Consider the following 20,295-nt stretch of genomic DNA (forward strand, 5'->3'; position numbering starts at 1 on the left):
GCACCATCAGGCCTCCCCAGCTCCTCCTTCCAGGTTCCTTTCTAAGATGGTCTTTCCTTTGTCCACCAAAACGGATCCAGAGATGACTCAATAACAAAGTATTCTCCTGGCCAGCCGAGGTGGCTCACGCCTGTAATCCCAGCACTCTGGGAGGCTGAGGCAGGTGGAATGCCTGAGCTCAGGAGATCCAGACCACTCTAAGCAAGAGTAGAGACCCTATCTCTACTAAAAATAAAACAACTGTCTGGGTGTGGTGGTGGGAGCCTGTAGTTCCAGCTACTCAGGAGGCTGAGGCAGAAGGATCGCTTGAGCCCCAGAGTTTGAGGTTGCTGAGAGCTGTGACACCAAGGCACTCTATCCAAGACAACAGAGTAAGTGAGACTCTGTCTCAAAAAAATAAATAAAATAAAATAAAATGAAATATTTTGCTGTTTGGCATAGATTTCTCATGACTGTCAAGGGTGAGTATACATCCCCACTTCTTGAAAAAAGGCAAAAGAAGAATTCTGTTACATTGAGCAGAGCACCAGAAACTGATCATTTAGTGGGACACTAAAAACATAGTATTTCTAGAGATTAAAAGACTGGGATGGCAGGCAAAGAGAGTTAGATAACTGAGCATTGAAAAGAAAAGATGCTTACTTAGTATATATTTTCCAGCCTCTGTTACAAGTCAAGGTGACATACTGGTCTACCTTCTGAGAGGCAGGTCTGCCGCGGGCATTAACACCCAGGCCCTGGGAAATCTGAAACAACTGGAGAAGGCAGGTAACCATGTGGAGGAGGCACACAGGTGCCATTTTTGCCTAAGAGAACCAAAATCCACAGAAATCAGGACACGTGTGTCCTAGTCCTGACTGCCATTGCTGATGCATGTCCTTGGGCCAGTCTTTCCATCTTTCTGGCCTGCATTTTGATCATCTCGAAAAATGAGACATTTCAAAAAGATCGTCTCTGAGGTTATCTGTGATTGTCTGAATCCTTTTGTGCCATAAAGGCTCATAATCTGATTTATCTTTTTGTACGCTGCTATTCTTGTACATTGGGTTGTTTTTTAAAAGTAAAATGGTTAAGATGTTATGGTTCTATACACCTAAAATATGAACAACCTCTACTTCAGAGGAAGTTAAAAGAATGGAAGCACTTACCAGAAGCCTGACAAAAGGCACTTTGTATTAATAAAATCACCCATCATCATACCTTTGAGACTTGGGGTTGGGACCAGCTTCAAAATCATGGCATCTGGCTGTAAAACAGCTCAGCACATGGTGGATATTTAGAATATCACTGGTGCAGGGCTGTTACATAAAGGCATGTGAGCTACTGAGCATGAGTCATTTCGGCACATAAAATGAATGGTGCCCCCAAAGTCAACAATGCCATGCCCCGGACCAGTGCTGTTAACAGTGAGGTGGAAAGGCAGGTGGCTCACACCTGTAATCCCCGCACTCTGGGAGGAGGAGGCAGGCGGACTTCCTGAGCTCAGGAGTTGGAGACTAGTCTGAGCAAGAGAGAGACCCCATCTCTACTAAAGGTAGAAAAAATAGCCAGGTGTGGTGGTGAGCACCTGTAATCCCAGCTGCTTGGGAGGCTGAGGCAAGAGGAAGGCTTGAACCCAAGAGACTGAGGTTGCTGTGAGCTGTGATGCCACAGGACTCTGCCCAGGGTGACAGTAAGACTCTCTTTCTCAGGAAAAAAAAAGTGATATTGAATTTTCACCTGAATAACTGAGGTTTGGTTCTTAGGATAGCAATAGCAATGACTAACTATTTACTGAGCATGTACTATATGCCAGGCATTAAAATTAAGATTTCCTTGCCAGGCGCAGTGCCATGCACCTTTAGTCCCACCCACTTAGGAGGCAGAGGCTGGAAGATCGCTCAAGCCCAGGAGTTCAAGGCTGTAGTGTGCTGTGATCAGGTCTGTGCTATGAATAGCAACTACACTTCAGCCTGGGCAACAAACACCCTGTCTTCTTTGTTTTTTGTAGAGACAGAGTCTCACTTTACTGCCTTCAGTAGAGTGCCATGATGTCACAGGACTCACAGCAACCTCTAGCTCTTGGTCTTCTGCGATTCTCCTGCCTCAGCCTCCCGAGCAGCTGGGACTATAGGCGCCCGCCACAACGCCCGGCTATTTTTTGGTTGCAGTTCAGCCGGGGCTGGGTTTGAACCCGCCACCCTCGGTATATGGGGCCGGCTCCCTACTCACTGAGCCACAGGCACTACCCCACCCTGTCTTCTTAAAAATAAACCAACAAACCAATATTTTGTATGAGTTTTGTTACCTAACTCTCACAATCCCAGGGAATAGGGACTTTATCATCCTTTATTACAGATGAGGGGACCAGGTGGGGAACTGCTAAAAGGCAACCTATAGTAAGTGGGGAGTCAAGACTCTCACTCGGGTGAGTCTGACATGGAGAACCCAGTTCCTCACCCTTGCCCTATGCTTTCACCTGACTTCAGAAAGCAGGGTCTAGTAACCGTTTTACTAGCTGATACTTTCTCAGCTCCTCTCTGGCTTGTACACAACTGACATAGTCATCTTCCTAAAATATCACCCTCATCCTGTTAATTCTCTATTCTAGAGGCTTCTAAAGGCCCTGCTGGATTTAACATAATAAAGTCCTTGGCTGAGAGGTGGGTGGTGTTGCTGGTAATGGCATGATAGGTAATTCAGACCTAACTCCTTGGTGAGTAACTAAGAAACATGGACAAAATTTATTTTTGTAAATCCATTTAAAGGCATCCAAGAGGCTGGGCACAGTGGCTCATGCCTTTAATCCCAGCACTCTGAGAAGTCGAAGTGGGTGGATGCCTTGAGCGCAGGAGTTTGAGACCATTTGGGCAAGAATGACATCCTGTCTCTACCAAAAATAGAAAAACTAGCCAGGCATGGTGGCAGGCGCCTATAGTCCCAGCTACTCGGGAGACTGAGGCAGGAGGATGGCTTGAGCTCAGGAGTTGGGGGTTGCTGTGAGCTATGAGGATGCCATGGCACTCTAACCAGCAACAGAAAAGACTGTCTCAAAAACAGAAACAAACACAAAAACAAAAAACTACCAGAGAGCTAACAAGGTAGTAAAACCTTAGGAGGAGACAGCATCTGGGAGACAAAGAAATCCAGGAAGGGGACCCGACGTCTGGCCCCGCAGACGAGGCTGTGGGGTTGAGCAGCTGAGCAGACTTTCAACTTATTCAGGTGACTAGAGAAACAAAAACAGAAGATCAGGGCCCAGATAGGAAGAGGTTCCTGGAAACACCCCTTTCCCCAAGCTTTGTAAGTAACACGTGCATAACTAAATGAAAATAGAGTATTATCAAAAACTCAAACTCAGCTTTGAATCATCTCAATCCCCGATCAAATTAAAATGACCCATTTGGCAGTTTACCTAACAAAGGATGTGAAAGATCTCTATAAAAAGAACTATGAAACTCTGAGAAAAGAAACAGCTGAAGATGTTAACAAATGAAAAAACATACCATGCTCATGGCTGGGAAGAATCAACATTATTAAAATGTCTGTACTACCCAAAGCAATATACAATTTTAATGCAATCCCTATTAAAGCTCTGCTGTCATACTTTAAAGATCTTGAAAAAATAATACTTCATTTTATATGGAACCAGAAAAAACCTCAAATAGCCAAGACATTACTCAGAAATAAAAACAAAGCAGGAGGAATCATGCTACCAGACCTCAGACTATACTATAAGTCGATAGTGATCAAAACAGCATTGTACTGGCACAAAAACAGAGAGGTAGATGTCTGGAACAGAATACAGAACCAAGAGATGAACCCAGCTACTTACCATTATTTGTTCTTTGACAAGCCAATTAAAAACATTCAGTGGGGAAAAGATTCCCTATTTAACAAATGGTGCTGGGTGAACTGGCTGGCAACCTGTAGAAGACTGAAACTGGACCCACACCTTTCACCATTAACTAAGATAAACTCCCACTGGATTAAAGATTTAAACTTAAGACATGAAACTATAAACATACTAGAAGAAAGTGCAGGGAAAACACTTGAAGAAATCAGCCTGGGCAAATATTTTATGAGGAGGACCCCCAGGGCAATTGAAGCAGCATCAAAAATACACTACTGGGACCTGATCAAAGTAAAAAGTTTCTGCACAGCCAAGAACATAGTAAGTAAAGCAAGCAGACAGCCCTCAGAATGGGAGAAGATATTTGCAGGTTATGTCTCCAACAAAGGTTTAATAAATAACCAGAATCCACAGAGAACTCAAATGTTATTAGCAAGAAAAGAACAAGGGATCCCATCGCAGGCCGGGCAAGGGACTTGAAGAGAAACTTCTCTGAAGAAGACAGGCACACAACCTATAGACATATGAAAAAATGCTCATCATCCTTAATCATCAGAGAAATGCAAATCAAAACTACTTTGAGATATCATCTAACTCCAGTAAGATTAGCCCACATCACAAAATCCCAAGACCAGAGATGCTGGCATGAATGTGGAGAAAATGGAACACTTCTACACTGCTGGAGGGAATGCAAACTAATACGTTCCTTTTGGAAAGATGTTTGGAGAACATTTAGGGATCTAAAAATAGACCTACCATCCAATCCTACAATTCCTCTACCAGAAGACCAAAAATCACATTACAACAAAGATGTATGTACCAGAATGTTTATTGCAGCCCAAGTCATAATTGCTAAGTCATGGAAGAAGCCCAAGTGCCCATCAACCTATGAATGGATTAATAAATTGTGGTATATATACACCAAGAAATATTATGCAGCCTTAAAAAATGGAGCTGGAACATATTCTTCTTAGCAAAGTATCTCAAGAATGGAAGAAAAAGTATACAATGTACTCAGCCCTACTATGAAACCAATTTATAGCTTTCCCAATTATAACTGGAGAATATGGGGAAAGGGGAGAGGGTGGGGAGGGGAGAGGATGGATGGAGGGAGGGTAATTGGTGGGACCACACCTACAGTGCATCTTACAAGGGTACATGTGAAATTTACTAAATGTAGAATATAAATGTCTTAACACAATAACTAAGAAAATGCCGTGAAGGCTATGTTAACTAGTTTGATGAAAATATTTCAAATTGTATATAAAACCAGCACACTGTACCCCATGATTGCATTAATGTACACAGCTATGATTTAATAAAAAAAGATAATAATAAAAATAAAAAAAAAAAACAAATTAAAATGATCTGGAACTGCCAGAAGTAAATGTAAATAAATACCTATATCTTGAGAAAAGTAACATTATCCTAGAGTTCATGGTATCTCTGGACCTTTTCATATACAACCACCAGCATTCAATAAATACAGCTAGGAATATGAAGATCACAAGTGACAAAATAGAAAACCAAGAGAAATAATGGGCCATAGAAACAGACCCATAGGGTCTTACACAGATATAATGGATATACAGAAACCAAATGTTTTCAGATGCAGTTTTTTATTTTCCTTTTACAGATGCAGTCTTTAAAAAAATCTATGCCTAATATGTTAAAGAAAATGAAAGACATTATGGAATGTTTTGTCAGGAAACTAAAAATTTGTAAAATAATTTTTTATTTTTTGCAGTTTTTGAGCCGGGGCTGGGTTTGAACCTGCCACCTCTGGCATATGGGGCCGGCGCCCTACTCCTTTGAGCCACAGGTGCCGCCCAAAATAAATTTTATTTATTTTTATTGTATATATGTTAAAAATTTTATTGTTATATGGTTATTTTTATACCTTTGTCTTTTAACTTCTATACCTGCATTTAAAAAGATTTATGCACAACTGTTAAGGCATTATAATATTTTCTACTTGTCCATACAATTACCTCTATCAGCAACCTTTTTATGTTGCTACTTAACAGTATTGCCTTTAGTATTCCTTCTAAGGCAGATTTAGTGATTAAATAAACTCTCTTGGTATTACTCCCCTCCCCACAAGGAAAAATCTTTATCTCTCTTTAATTTCTAAAGAACAGATTTTCTTTCTTTTTTTTTTTTTTTTTTTTGTAGAGACAGAGTCTCACTGTACCGCCCTCGGGTAGAGTGCCGTGGCATCACACGGCTCACAGCAACCTCTAACTCCTGGGCTTACGCCATTCTCTTGCCTCAGCCTCCCGAGAAGCTGGGACTACAGGCACCCGCCACAACGCCCGGCTATAAGAACAGATTTTCTATAAAACAAATTTTAGAAGTGAGGGGCAAATCATTAATATTAAGAATGCAATGAATGGGTTTTACAGTGATTTAGACACCACTGAAAAAAATTAGTAAATGAAGCAGAACAGAAAATAAATTCCCAGAATGAAGCAATGAGAGCCAAAAAAGGTGGAAAAATGAAAAAAAAAAAAAGAACTAAAACACCTGGAAAAAAAAAATCTAAAATATGGGTAATCTGGAGTTCTGCAAAGACAAGAGAAAGAGTGGGATGGGAGAGGCACTGTTTGAAGAGACAATGACCAGTCATCTTTCAACCACAGATTTAAGAATCACCACAAACCCCAAATGGACAAATGCAAATAAAACCCATCTAGGCGCACCGTGGTACAGCAGCTGAGAACAAAAACCCGGAAAAAAAAAAAAATCATAAAACTGGGCAGCGCCTGTGGCTCAAAGGAGTAGGATGCCAGCCCCATATGCCAGAGGTTCAAACCCAGCCACGCCAAAAACTGCAAAAAACAAAAAAATCATAAAACTGCCAGGAGGGGCAAAGGGTGAGTCAGAAAGGAACCAGACTTATTATCTTTGAAAAAAAAAAAAAAAGGGGGCGGCACCTGTGGCTCAGAGGAGTAGGGTGCAGGCCCCATATACCGGAGGTGGTGGGTTCAAACCCAGCCCAGGCCAAAAACTGCAAAAAAAAAACCCACAGAACCCATAAGCCTTAGAAACAATGGAAGGCAGAAGACAACAGAAAGGTATCTTTAATGTACTGAAAAGAAAATAACTGCCATCTTAAAATTTTATATCCAGAGGATATTGACTTTATTATTTACTTATTTATTTATTTAGCAACAGAGTCTCACTCTGTCACCCTGGATAGAGTGCGTGTGTGTGCTCACAGCAACCTCAAACTCCTGGGTTCAAGTGATCCTCCTGCCTCAGCCTCCCGAGTACCTGTAGTACTGAGATGGGGGTCTCATTCTTGCTCAGGCTGGTCTTGAACTCCTGAGCTAAAGCGATCTACCTGCCTCTGCCTCCTAGAGTGCAGGAATTAGAGGCGTGAGCCACAGTGCCCAGCCTTTTTATTTATTTATTTATTTGACACAGAGTGTCACTCTGTCACCCTGGGTAGAGTGCTGTCTCACTGTAGCTCACAGCAACCTCCCACTCCTGGGCTCAAGCGATCCTCCTGCCTTAGCCTCTGAGGGTTCTGGGATCACAGGTATGAGCCACCACACCTGGGCCAGAGGACACTGTCTTTAAAGATATAATAAAGGCATTTTCACTCAGAGACAAATTTAGAGAATTTTTCACCTGTACAGCTACAGTTGAGTAGCTCAGAGCTGCAGGATCCCAGGAGATGGGTCAAGCTTGCCAAGACAGAAGGCCAAGGAGCAGGCTCTCGAGGCTGAGGACACGGCATGTCTGAGTGTCTCTGGAGCTGACCTCAGCAGTGCCCTGCCCTGTTTCTTTTGCAGCTGCATCCTTTTTTTTAGCGCCCAGGAAAGCTCTTGTAACCTAACACCTCCCCCTGCACAGCCACGTGTCCTCCCCTCTTCTCCACCTACAGAAATTCTACCCTCCCAACCAAAAACTCCTCAACTCTACCTTCATCCTTTAAGGGTCACTCTCACAGTGCTAACCACTAGATACTCTTGTCCCTTGGTGTATGCTGTCTCTGGATCAAGTCACCCAGGGTACCAATAAACATTTAATTATTTATTTTTTCGAGACTGAGTCGCTGTGGGTAGAGTGCCATGGCCTCAACCTAGCTCACAGCAACATCAAATTCCTGGGCTCAAGCAATCCTCCTGCCTCAGCCTCCAGAGTCGCTAGGATTACAGGTGTGAGCCCCCATGTCCAGCCAACAAATGTTTATTCATTAAACACATCTAATTTGCCAGGTGCAGTGGCTGGTGCTTATAATCCCTGTACTTTGAGAGGCTAGGGAAGGAGGCTCGCTTGAAGCCAGGAATTTGGGACTAGCCTGACTAACACAAAAGACCTTGTTTCTACAAAAATTTAAATTTAAAAATTAAAACCCTCCACATATTATGACAAGGAACAGAGTCACAGATTTACAAGACATGACTGCTGCCCTCAAGGAACGAGTGAGTGAACTGAGGGCAGGAGACATCAATCACACAAAGCTCACTAATAATACTATAATTACAATAATAAAAGACGAGGCAAGAAAGATCAGAAGGCAGCATATGATGAATTGCCGACAAAATTAAGTAGCTCGTGCAGAATATATAAATCATTATTAAATGGGTCTGTAAAGGAACGGCCTAATGGATGGCAGGCACTGTCCTGGCAGAGGGAAGGAAGCAGGCAGGCCAGAGGAAGATGCGTTTGCGGGTATGGGCAGAGCCACGGGCTCCCAAAGGTGAGGCTCTGTAAGGTGCCACCATCATGTCAGAAGCAAACCCTGGGTGTTTCCCATTCTATCCTCTAATCCTCACGATGGCCCTACTAAGTGAAATACCATTAGTCCCACTTGAGAGATGAAGAAATACACAGCCAGAAAGGTAACCTGCTCCCCAAATAACACTGATAAATAAGAACGAAAAGGAAATGCCCAGTCACCCACTCCTCTAGACAGGAAGCCAGGATTTGAACCCAGGTCTTCCTGGAGAGTCTCAACTGCCCAGCTGGTGTCTGTGCCTCTTTACACAGGGGACTGAAGACTTCTGAGTGGCTAAATGCACAGGGGAAGCAGGACGGACAGTCCCCTCAGAGCAGTGACTTCCAACCCGGGTGCCGTGGGGCACTGGTGTGCCGTGAGAGGGTCTTAGGTGTCCTACAAAAATTTTTAAAGATCATTCTTTAAATTATTTTCGAAAACCGTTCACAGCACATTAAGTATAGTCTTTTTTTCTGTTAACATAATTTAAGTGTGCCACTGAAGCTTAACTATAGGTTCAAGTGTGCTGTGAAATAAAAACTGCTGAAAAACACTGCTTTATAGGAATACAATAGCACCTTTTTTTTTTTTTTGAGACAGAGTCTCACTCACTCTGTCAATCTGGGTAGAGTGCCATGGTGTCGCAGCCCATAGCAACCTCAAACTCTTGGGCTCAAGGGATCCCCCTGCCACAGCCTCTATAGTAGCTGGGACTACAGGCACCCGCCACCACATCTGGCTAGTTTTTTTTTTTTTTTTTTTAATAGAGATGAGGTCTTTTCTCTTGCTCAGGCTAGTCTTGAACTCCAGAGCTCAAGCAATCCACCCGCCTCAGCCTCCTGGAGTGCTGGGATTATAAGTGTGAGCCACTGGGCCCAGTCTATAATAGCACATTTTAGAAGTCATTTTTCCTGGGTGCACAATAGTCCTTCCCCAAGTGCAAGTTCCTGTTACAAGTGCCTCATACTGACTTTTGTGTGCCTTGTCAGCAAAAATAGAGTTTCCATGCAAGATTATGCATGCTGACAGAACACTGGAGTTGGAAATTGAAAGCCATCACCCTCATTCCAGAGCTCACCAGGACCAGATGCTGAGCAAGTGCCTTTCCTGTGTTACTTCATCCAATCTTCCAACAAGCTACAGGAGTGCAGGTCCTTATTTCCATTTTACACTCAGGGCAGTGAAGCTATTCACTAGCCACCGGAACTACCACGTGGCAAAGCTGAAACTCAACCCCATATCTCCATGACGGCAAAGACTATGCCAGTGACCTCCAGAGCAGTGTTTTTCAAGCCTCTGATAACAACCCATCAGAGGGTCATGGAATCAGTTTATTGGATTGAGATCAGCATTACTGGATGAAGATCAGCACTTTTAATTTAATTTTAATGAACTAGGCCAGGCGTGGTGGCTCACACCTGCAATCCCAGCACTCTGGGAGATTGAGGTGGGTGGATTGCTTGAGCTCAGGAGTTTGAGACCAGCCTAAGCAAGAACGAGACCTCATCTCTACTAAAAATAGAAAAACTAGCTGGGCATAGTGGCAGGTGCCTGAGGTCCCAGCTACTCAGGAGGCTGAGGCAGAAGGATCACTTGAGCCCAAGAGTTTAAAGTTTTTGTGAGCTAGGCTGATGCCATGGCACTCTATTCTGGGTAATAGAGTGAGACTCTGTCTCAAAAAAATAAAAATATCTTTTTTGAGAATTAATTATCTTTATCTTCTTTTTTTTTATTTTTGGGGATTCATTGAGGATACAAAGAATTAGGTTACACTGATTACATTTGTTAGTAAGTCCCTCTTACACTTGTGTCCGGCCCCCATGAGGCTGTGACCCCCATCCCCCTCTCTGCTGCCCTCTCCCTCAATTCTCCTACACCACCCCTTGTATTAGCCCATCTACTGCCTTCATATTAGAATTGAGTACCTTGGATTCTTGCCTAACCATTCTTGTGATGCTTTACTAAGAAGAATGTGCTCCACCTCCATCCAGGTTAATACAAAAGATGTAAAGTCTCCTTTTTTTTTTTTTTTTTTTTTGTAGAGATAGAGTCTCACTTTATGGCCCTTGGTAGGGTGCCGTGGCGTCACATGGCTCACAGCAACCTCTAACTCTTGGGCTTACGCGATTCTCTTGCCTCAGCCTCCCGAGCAGCTGGGACTACAGGCGCCCGCCACAACGCCCGGCTATTTTTCAGTTGCAATTTGGCCGGGGCTAGGTCCAAACCCGCCACCCTCGGCATATGGGGCCGGCGCCCTACTCACCGAGCCACAGGCGCCGCCCAAGTCTCCATTTCTTTTAATGGCTGAAAATTATTCTATGGCATACATATAGCACAGTTTGTTAATCTATTCCTGGGTTGGTGGGCATTTAGGCTGTTTCCACACTTTGGCGATTGTAAATTGTGCTGCAGTAAACAGTCTAGTGCACGTGTCCTTATGATAAAATTATTTTTTTCTTCTGGGTAGATGCCTAGTAATGGGATTGCAGGATCAAATGGGAGGTCTTATTTGAATTCTTTGAGAACTCTCCACACTTCCTTCCAAAAAGGTTGTATGAGTTTGCTACAAGGCCATAGTGATCAAAACAGCATGGTATTGGCACAAAAATAGAGACATTGACATTTGGAACCGAATAGAAAACCATGAGATGAAACTAACATCTTACAGCCACCTGATCTTTGATAAACCAAACAAGAACATACACTGGGGAAAAGAATTTCTATTCAATAAATGGTGTTGGGAGAACTAGGTGACCACATATAAAAGACTGAAAATGGACCCACAGCTCTCACCACTTATAAAAATTGATTCAGGATGGATAAAAGATTTAAACCTACGGCACGAAACAATAAAAATCCTTCAAGCAAGTGTGGGGAAAACACGTGAAGGTATCAGCCTGGGGAAAGAGTTTATGAAGAAGACTTCGGTGGCAATTGCAACAACAAAAATAAACAAATGTGACTTAGTTAAAACTGAAAAGCTTCTGTACAGCTAAGGAAACAATAACCAAAACAAATAGACAACCTTCAGAATGGGAAAAGATATTTGTGTATTATGAATCAGACAAAACCTTAATAACTAGGATTTACAGAGAACTCAAATTAATCAACAAAAAAAGACCCAATAATCCCCTACATCACTGGGCAAGAGACAATAGAACCTTCTCTAAAGAAGACAGACAAATAGCTAACAAACATACGAAAAAATGCTCATTGTCCCTAATCATCAGAGAAATGCAAATCAAAATTACCGTGAGATATCACCTAACCCCAGGGAGAATGGCCCACATCACAATGAGCTGCAGATGCTGGCGTGGATGTGGAGAGAAGGGAACACTTTTACACTGCTAGTGAGTGTAAAACAAAAAAAAGACAATTTAAATGAACTACTGTATAGAGTGGAAAATATGAGAGAGTGTCCCAAGTAAAGTGAGCACTGTTTCATGAAATGTGTGTTTCAATTTTATATCATAACAATAACATACCATAAAGGTAATCAAAAGGGTATAAGAAGCCTGGCATTAGGCTGCAGCACTGCCTCCGCGGGTGTGCACGGGCGTGAGGGTGGCGCGCAGAGGAAGAAAGGAAAAGCAGCAGATAAAGGGAGAACAGGAAGAAAACCCTAAGAACTGAACTAACTGCGGGGAAGTACAAATAAAATGTACAAAGGGAGTGTCACAGCATGTGCTCAGCATGAAAATATCCCGTTCATAGCTAAGGTAATATGACCCTGTACATTAGGGACGGGGGCTGAGACCCTTCTCTTGTGGCCAGTTTAACCCTTCCCTGCCTGCAGCACTGGAATCACTCAGGCTGTGGGGACACCCAGGAGGAAGAAGTCAACACTTGCCAGCCAGGAAATCAGAGAGATGTTTAACATTTGGCTGGCGTGCCAGCCACGGAATAAAGCAAGCTGCTGAGTGTACATACTGTGTTTTAAAAAATTTTGTTGAAATTCAGCAAAGTTGATAAGAAATGCAAATCAATTGCACAACCCCCATTATAGAATTGATATAATCCTTATTTCATGCATTTATTGTTTTACCGTATTGAACTTAAAAAAGCTGGGAGTGGCGGCTCATGTTAGAATCATAGCACTTTGGGAGGCCAGGAGTTCAAGATCAGCTTGGGCAACACAGTGAGACCCTGTCTCTACAAAAAATAATAAATATTAGCCAGGCGAGGCTGAGGCAAGAGGATCACTTGAGCCCAGAAATTTGAAGTTTCAATGACTGCACCACTGCACTCCAGCCTGGGAGACAGAGCAAGACCTTCACGCTAAAAAAAAAAAAAAAAAAAACCGAATGGGAGTCTCCAGCCTGCTTTTCCTCACAAGGTTTTAAGCAATTCAACCATGAATTGCTGCTATGTGGATTTTTCGGGACCAGGGATGTGTCAAAATTGCTACCCCAAATACATCATAACCCACAGTTACACTTTTCTGTTTTAGCCATGCCAGTATCCCCAAAATGCCCACACAAAACAAAACAAAAATGCCTTAGCCCCTACCCTGATGAAAATCTTCAGGGCTTAGGAACTAGGAATCTTTTTTTTATTTTCCTAGAGTAATTCTTATGTTCAGCTGAGTGTGGGGGTCACTGCCATTCAGTACCTGCTAGACTAATGGACTTCCAGATCCCAGATGTTTAATTAAGCATCTTCAACTGAGTCACAGGAAGACAGGAGGCCGATGGTGAACAGATTTCATCATTAATGCATATGAGATTAAAAATATAAAGTGCCTTTAATTACCACAAAATAAATTCTCATGCCGTAAATTATTTGGATTGCAGATTTGTATACTTGCCATTCTATCTATGATTTTTTTCATTTTTTTTTTGAGACAAAGCCTCACTCTGTCACCCTAGGTAGAGTGCAGTGGCTCATCATAGCTCACAGCAACCTCAAATTCCTGGGCTCAAGTGATCCTCCTGCCTCAGCCTCCCAAGTAGCTGGGACTACAGGCATCCACCATGATGCCCAGCTAATTTTTCTATTTTTAGTAGCAACAGGGTCTCATTCTTGCTCAGACTGGTCTTAAACTCCTGTCCTGAGCTCAAGAGATCCTCCCACCTCAGTCTACCAGAGTACTGAGATTATAGGCCTGAGTAACCCTGGCCAGGTGGTTTTTTAAATTAGGTGTGTTTTCTCCATCTTTCTGGAAGATATTACCACAGCTCCTTTGCAAAAAATTATCCTATCTCATACCACAAACAAGTCTAGTACCTAAAACAGTGGGATTCAGCCTCTGATGACAGCATGTGCTGCATCATCACACCATAAGTGACTTAGGGCCTCCACCTGTGTGGTCAAAAGATCTATCACTGGTTCTCAGATTTGCAGAGGACCCGGTGGTTACTCTCTAGAAAACAATGCTTCAGGCAGCCCAACCAGAAAAGGAGCTCTTCATCTAGAAAGTCTTAGACACATAAGTACCACATTATGTCTCTCACATAATGAGAGCTCACGTGAGGTGCAAGAACCCCAGTGAGAAAGCAGCGACCTTCAGTCCACTCCCCCGGCCTCGGCTCATTCCCTGCTCTCCCACCTGCTGCCACTTCAGCACGACAGGGTGCAGCCTCCTTCTACAGTCTCCTCCACCCCCCACCCCTTCCTCCCGCTGCAGCCAGGCTCAGGAGCTTCTCCTCTGTCACCTGTGCTGCTGCAGCGTCCTTGTCCTGGCCAATCTCCCTTCAATCCATTTCCATACTTGGCAATCTCAGAAACAAATCTGGGCTGCCAGGTCAGGCCTGGTGGTGGCTCGTGCCTATAATCCTAGCACTCTGGGAGTCTGAGGCGGATGGATTGCCTGAGCTCAGGAGTTTAAGACCAGCCTGAGCAAGAGCAAGACCCTGTCTCTACTAAAAATCGAAAAACAAGTTAGGCATGGTGGCGGGCACCTGTAGCCCCAGCTACTTGAGAAGCTGAGGCAGGAGGATCACTTGAGCCGTTGCTGTGAGCTATGATGAAACCACAGCACTCTGGCCAGCCGGACAGAGTGAGACTCTGTTTTAAAAAAAAAGAAAAAGAAAAAGAAACCCCCGAGAACCAGAGGGCCTTTTTCCTTTGCCTCACTCGAGTGTATTTGCCAGTGGTTTCACTTTAGTTTCTGCTTCCACCATTCGGCAAGGTCACCCAGGTCCCTTGCGGGGGGGGGGGGGGGTCTTCTGAAGGCACAGGAGGAGGAACAGGTGCCCAGCCCGTCCTATTACTGATTAACGTGAAGAGCTATTTCAGGAGCACAAGTAAGTCAGGTGGAAGGCTTAGTTACTTTCCTGTGAGCATTTACTTAAGGTGCTGAAAGCCACTAAAATACTAAGCGTTTTAAATATTTGCCATGTCCACCTTGTGTTCTCCCGGCGTCTGTGAACAGCACACACTAGGCTGGGTACGAGGCCGGTTTTGCTTCCCACCCTAACACTGATCTCACGGTCAGTATCTGCTCCAACCTACTCCAATCTCTCGGCACCCTGTCTGCTCTTGACCAGTCAACACCAAGTCACTTCTCTCCTGGACTTCAGGGGACGCTGTAAATCTACCGTTCCGAGAAAGCCTTCTCCGACCAGTGTAGATTCAACTATGACTGCCACCACCAACAGCAGGAACGTGTGGGTACTGATGCTGACCAATCTTGTCTGACTCTTAGCTCATTAGCTTGACTTCTTAATGAGCGATTAGGACCTCCACAGGGCCCTCATTGGTCACAGGGGAGGATGGCAGCCATGATATAGGACCCAGGGTGGCACTCAAGGTCTGACAGCCATCCTGATTCTATAGAGTGGGGGCTCTGCCCAGGAAGATCTCAATGTTGCCCATGTCATGTCACCCACGTCCATCACAAGTGGGCAGGGAGGGAGCCTGTGGTGAGAACAGCTTCTTTGTCACCATACCTTATATGAGAAAAAGATGGGGGGGACATTAGACCTGAAATGGGAAATCAGACTGCCATTCCCCTAAAAACTCAGAAATCCCCTAGTCTCTACCACCCTCTCCACTCCTGTAGAGGCTGTTCAGGTTTTTATAGCAGAGGAAGGGTCTCCCTTGGGTACCAGTCACCACTTCACAGGGTGTCAGAACCCAAGATCCTATGCCTCCCTTTTCTCCTCTAAAAATCCAGGAACTTCCTCAGGGTTGTGATAAGAACAAAGTTAAGATGTGTGACAGACCTGATTAATAATTGACACTTAATAAGTAATAGTTCCTGCAGACACAAATGTTGTCTGTCACCCAGGCTAGAGTGCAGTGGCATCATAGCTCACAGCAACCTCAAACTCCTGGGCTCAAGTGATTGTCCTGCCTCAGCTTCCTGAGTAGTGGGACCATAGGTGCCCACCACAACATCCAGCTAATTTTTCTATTTTTAGTAGAGAAGGGGTCTAACTCTTGCTCTTGCTCCGGCTGAGCTCGAACTCCTGAGCTTAGGCAATCCACCCACCTCTGCCTCCCAGAGTGCTGGGATTACAGGTGTGAGCCATAGTGCCTGGCCTAGGGAGTGTTATTTATAACAGCAAAATTGACCTGAATATCAGACAATGGGAAGATGCTCAAAGAAAACATGCTAGGATCAAATAATGGTCCCCTCTTATATGGACAAAGAGATGATTCATGTCCCTGGTGGGATAAGGCGAGACATTGTGAGATTTCAACGTGCTGCTCAGAATGGCACACAACTTAAAACTTGTGAGTTGTTTATTTCTGGAATGTTCCTTTTCATATTTTCAGACCACAAGTAACTATAACTGCTACAGCAGAAGCCACAGACAGGAGCTGGGCGCGGTGGCTCACATCTGTAATCCCAGCACTCTGGGGGGCCGAGTCGGGTGGAATGCTTGAGCTCAGGAGTTCGAGACCAGTCTGAGCAAGAGAGAGATCCAAGAATCAGTTGAGCCCAAGAGTTTGAGGTTGCTGCAAGCTATGATGACACCGCAGCACTCTACCCAGGGTGACAGAGTGAGACTGTTTCAAAAAAAAAAAAAAAATGCAAATGAGGGTGCACTACTGCATAAGAAGTTATTAAATTTGTCTGAGAATGTTCAGAACATTAAGTGAAAAAAAGGGGGGGGACTGGGAGGAGACTATTTAACCACCAAGACAATAAAGGGCCGTACACAGACTTCCAGTCTGCTGTGCTGTGGTGGCCTCCCCACCACCAGTGGCCTGGTGCTAACCCACTGCTGTCTAGTCCCACAGCACAGATGACAGCCAGAGCCCCCGGGCCCCATCTACCCATCTGCAGCCAGCTCATGCCCAGGCACTAGTCTGCAAACAACATGCTCCAAGAGATAGTTGCTTGGCCTGGGAGTGAGCCTCTGGGGGCCTCGGGGGACATATCCCTCCACAGGGGCAGTGCTGTACAGAAGGCAAAGATGTTTCCGGAACATTCTGGTGTCATCACAAGAAGTGCTATCCTGTGCTCACTCTAAGTCCTGACTTTTCCAAGACAGTCTTGGGCTCTAATTTTAGATCCTAAAATAAGAACAATATGGCAACAGAGAACATTCTCAAAACAACTGAGAGAGTTTTGCTCTACTCCTCCTCCCTCTTACCCCTCCTTTCTGAATGATTTAGTCCAGTGTTTTTCAACCTCTCTGATCTCATGGTACACATGAACCTATAGTTAAACTTCTATGGCAGCTTAAATTACGTTGATCAAAAAAAATTAAAAAACATATATACTTACAGTGCTTTGGACTTCTTTAGAAAATAAGGATCTTTAAAAATTTTCGCAGTACACCTAAGACTCTCACGGCACACCAGTGGAAATCACTGATTTAGTCCAAAGCCCATCAGGAGGAACTGAGCAAAGTGCACAGATGTTTACTTGGAACCTGTGAATGTGATGTTCTATGGAAATAGGGTCTTCACAGATAGGAACATGTTAACATGAGGTCCTATGGATTAGGTTATGCCCTAAATCCAACATGACTAATGTCCTCTAAGAAGGAAACTGGGACTCAGCCACACACAGAGGGGAGAGACACAGACAAAGGCCAGGCGCGGTGGCTCACACCTGTAATCCCAGCACTCTGGGAGGTCAAGGTAAGTGGATCCCTTGGGCTCAGGAGTTCGAAACCAGCCTGAGCAAAGCGAGACCCTTTCTCCACTAAAAACAGAAAAACTAGCCAGGCGTTGTGGCATGTGCCTGCAGTCCTAGCTACTCAGGAAGCTGAGCTAGGAGGATCCCTTAACCCCAAGAGTTTGAGGTTGCTATCATGCCATGGCACTCTAGCCAGTGTGTCAGAGTGAGTCTCTCTCTCTCTCAAAAAATAATAATAATAATAAAATTAATTAATTAAAAAGTGTGTGCATGTATCAGTACATGCGTAACTGATACATATATTCTACAACTCCATCCTCTCAGAGGCCCTGGGGACAGTGTGCACTGACAGCTGTGAAGGCAGACAGCACCCAGATCTTAGCTTCTGAATGCCATTCTCCATTCTCCACTGGAAGGAATCAGAGCTTCTCGGAGAAATGCCTTATTTTGGAGCTGGGGCAAGGGAAGCAAAAGATACGCCTAAATCAGAAAAATTAGTCATTTACTCTGGGCCAGAAAGTAAGGAGGTGCTCAAAAGATGACAAGGACACACAAAAAGGAGACAGCAGCCAACCTGCAGGGACTCCCACCGGCCACACAGGAGAGAGACAATGGGAAAGTCAGATTCAAGACAGAAATGTGTCTCTATCCTTGGACAAAACATTGGTCCAGGGAGAAGAACACCAACAAGAAAATGCAGAAAGAACAATGGGATTAGAAGACCAATCTTGGTTGTTATCAGAGTATTAATTATTGGTCCAGAAACATCACCCGTGGGTGAGACGCGGATGAGAAATGGGGTACCTACATAGCCTCAAAGTACCTCCCACAGAGTATCTTGTATTGCAAAGGGAAAAAGAGTAGCTTTACAGTGGAAAAGGCTGACAGGTACCTCTTTAATCAAACAGATCAAATGAACATCGTCATTAAAGGGACAAATCAAAGTCATACACCACCTGTGAAGGTGCAAGGAAACGGTGCCCCACACCTGTGATTGTCTTTCAAAAAATGCACAACCTGAATCTAATCATGAGGAAACATCCAACAAACCCAAACAGAAAGATATTTTCTGAGATAAAGGGCTTGTAACTGTCACGAACATCAAATGCATGGCAGCAGGGGACTGCCTGAGGATGCAGGACTCCTAAACACGGTGTCTGGCCCTGCCTCAGAGTGTTCCGCTTCAACGACCCGATTGAGACATTCTTCTAGCAAACCTGAATGATGTCTGTGGATTAGCTGGGTGTCAGTTTCCTGATTCCAATGACCATTCTGTGGTCACATCCAATCCTCTCGTGGGAAAAGACACACTCAAGTATTCTAGAATAATAGCACATTGGTGTTGGCACAGCACTCTCCAAGGGTGCAGGAAAAAATTCTTTGTACTATTCTTTTTTTCTTTTTGAGACAGAGTCTCAATCTGTCACACTGGGTAGAATGCTGTGGTGTCATCATAGCTCACAGCAACCTCCAACTCCTGGGCTCAAGTGATCCTCCTGCCTCAGCCTCCCCAGTAGCAGGGACTACAGGTGCCCATCACCAGGCCCAGCTCATTTTTCTGGTTTTAGTAGAGATGGGATTTCACTCTTGCTCAGGCTGGTCTTGAACTCCTACGCTCAGGTGATTCTCTCTCAGCCTCCCAGAGTGCTAAGATTATAGGAGTGAGCCACCGTGCCTGACCCCATCATTTCTGCGAACACAACAAACTCTAGAAAGCCCCCTGTGTGGTGCTAAGATTAAACAGCTAAGAGTCTACTCTTGATCCATGCACCTGCCGGTCTGAATAAGCACGTGCCTCATTCACTTTATCATCCATGAGGGGTGGCTGAAGGAGGAGCCTCTGAGGGATGACCTACTCACTCAGGTTGTAGAGAAAAGGAAAATAAGATAAATAAAGACCTATCCTGAAAATTTTATTAGAGAAGGCTCTCACATACAGGCACCGAAGATATATTTCCTGTCAAACTTCTATACTAATTCAATAAAGTTGTTTAAATTTTAAAACACAAACTTGAGGCCACGCCTGTAATCCCGGCACTCTGGGAGGCCAAGGTGGGTGGATTGCTTGAGTTTGGGAGTTCGAGACCAGCCTGAGCATCAGCAAGACCCTGTCTCTACTAAAAGCAGAAAAACTGCCCAGGTGTGGTGGCAGTCCCCCGTAGTCTCAGCTACTCGGGAGGCTAAGACAGGAGGATCGCTTTTGAGTCCAGGAGTTTGAGGTTGCTGTGAGGTATAATGATGCCACGGCACTCTAGGCTGAGGGAGAGTGAGACTCTGTCTCAAAAACAAATAATTAAAAAAGAGTTTAAAGGCGGCGCCTGTGGCTCAGTGAGTAGGGCGCCGGCCCCATATGCCGAGGGTGGTGGGTTCAAACCCAGCCCCGGCCAAACTGCAACAAAAAAATAACCGGGCGTTGTGGCGGGCGCCTGTAGTCCCAGCTGCTCGGGAGGCTGAGGCAAGAGAATTGCGTAAGCCCAAGAGTTAGAGGTTGCTGTGAGCAGTGTGACGCCACGGCACTCTAACCGAGGGCGGTACAGTGAGACTCTGTCTCTACAAAAAAAAAAAAAAAAAAAAAAAAAAAAAAAAAAAGAGTTTAAAAAGGGTTTTTTAAATAGAAACTTGGTTTCCAACTCACACTGTCTCCCCTCAGAGGCTAAGGTGGCAACAAAGGAAAAGCCCCAGAGCACCATCCCCAGG

The 20,295-nt window shown here is 44.4% G+C and overlaps 1 protein-coding gene across 2 annotated transcripts in view; it reads right to left on the reverse strand.

The window, feature by feature from the left end:
• IRF2 (interferon regulatory factor 2) overlaps nucleotides 1–20,295 on the reverse strand; it is a 96,947-nt gene that overhangs the window by 48,714 nt on the left and 27,938 nt on the right. The gene's annotated exons all lie outside the window — the stretch shown is intronic.

The sequence above is a fragment of the Nycticebus coucang genome, chromosome 1, assembly GCF_027406575.1.
Source record: "Nycticebus coucang isolate mNycCou1 chromosome 1, mNycCou1.pri, whole genome shotgun sequence".
NCBI classification, from domain to species: Eukaryota; Metazoa; Chordata; class Mammalia; order Primates; family Lorisidae; genus Nycticebus; species Nycticebus coucang.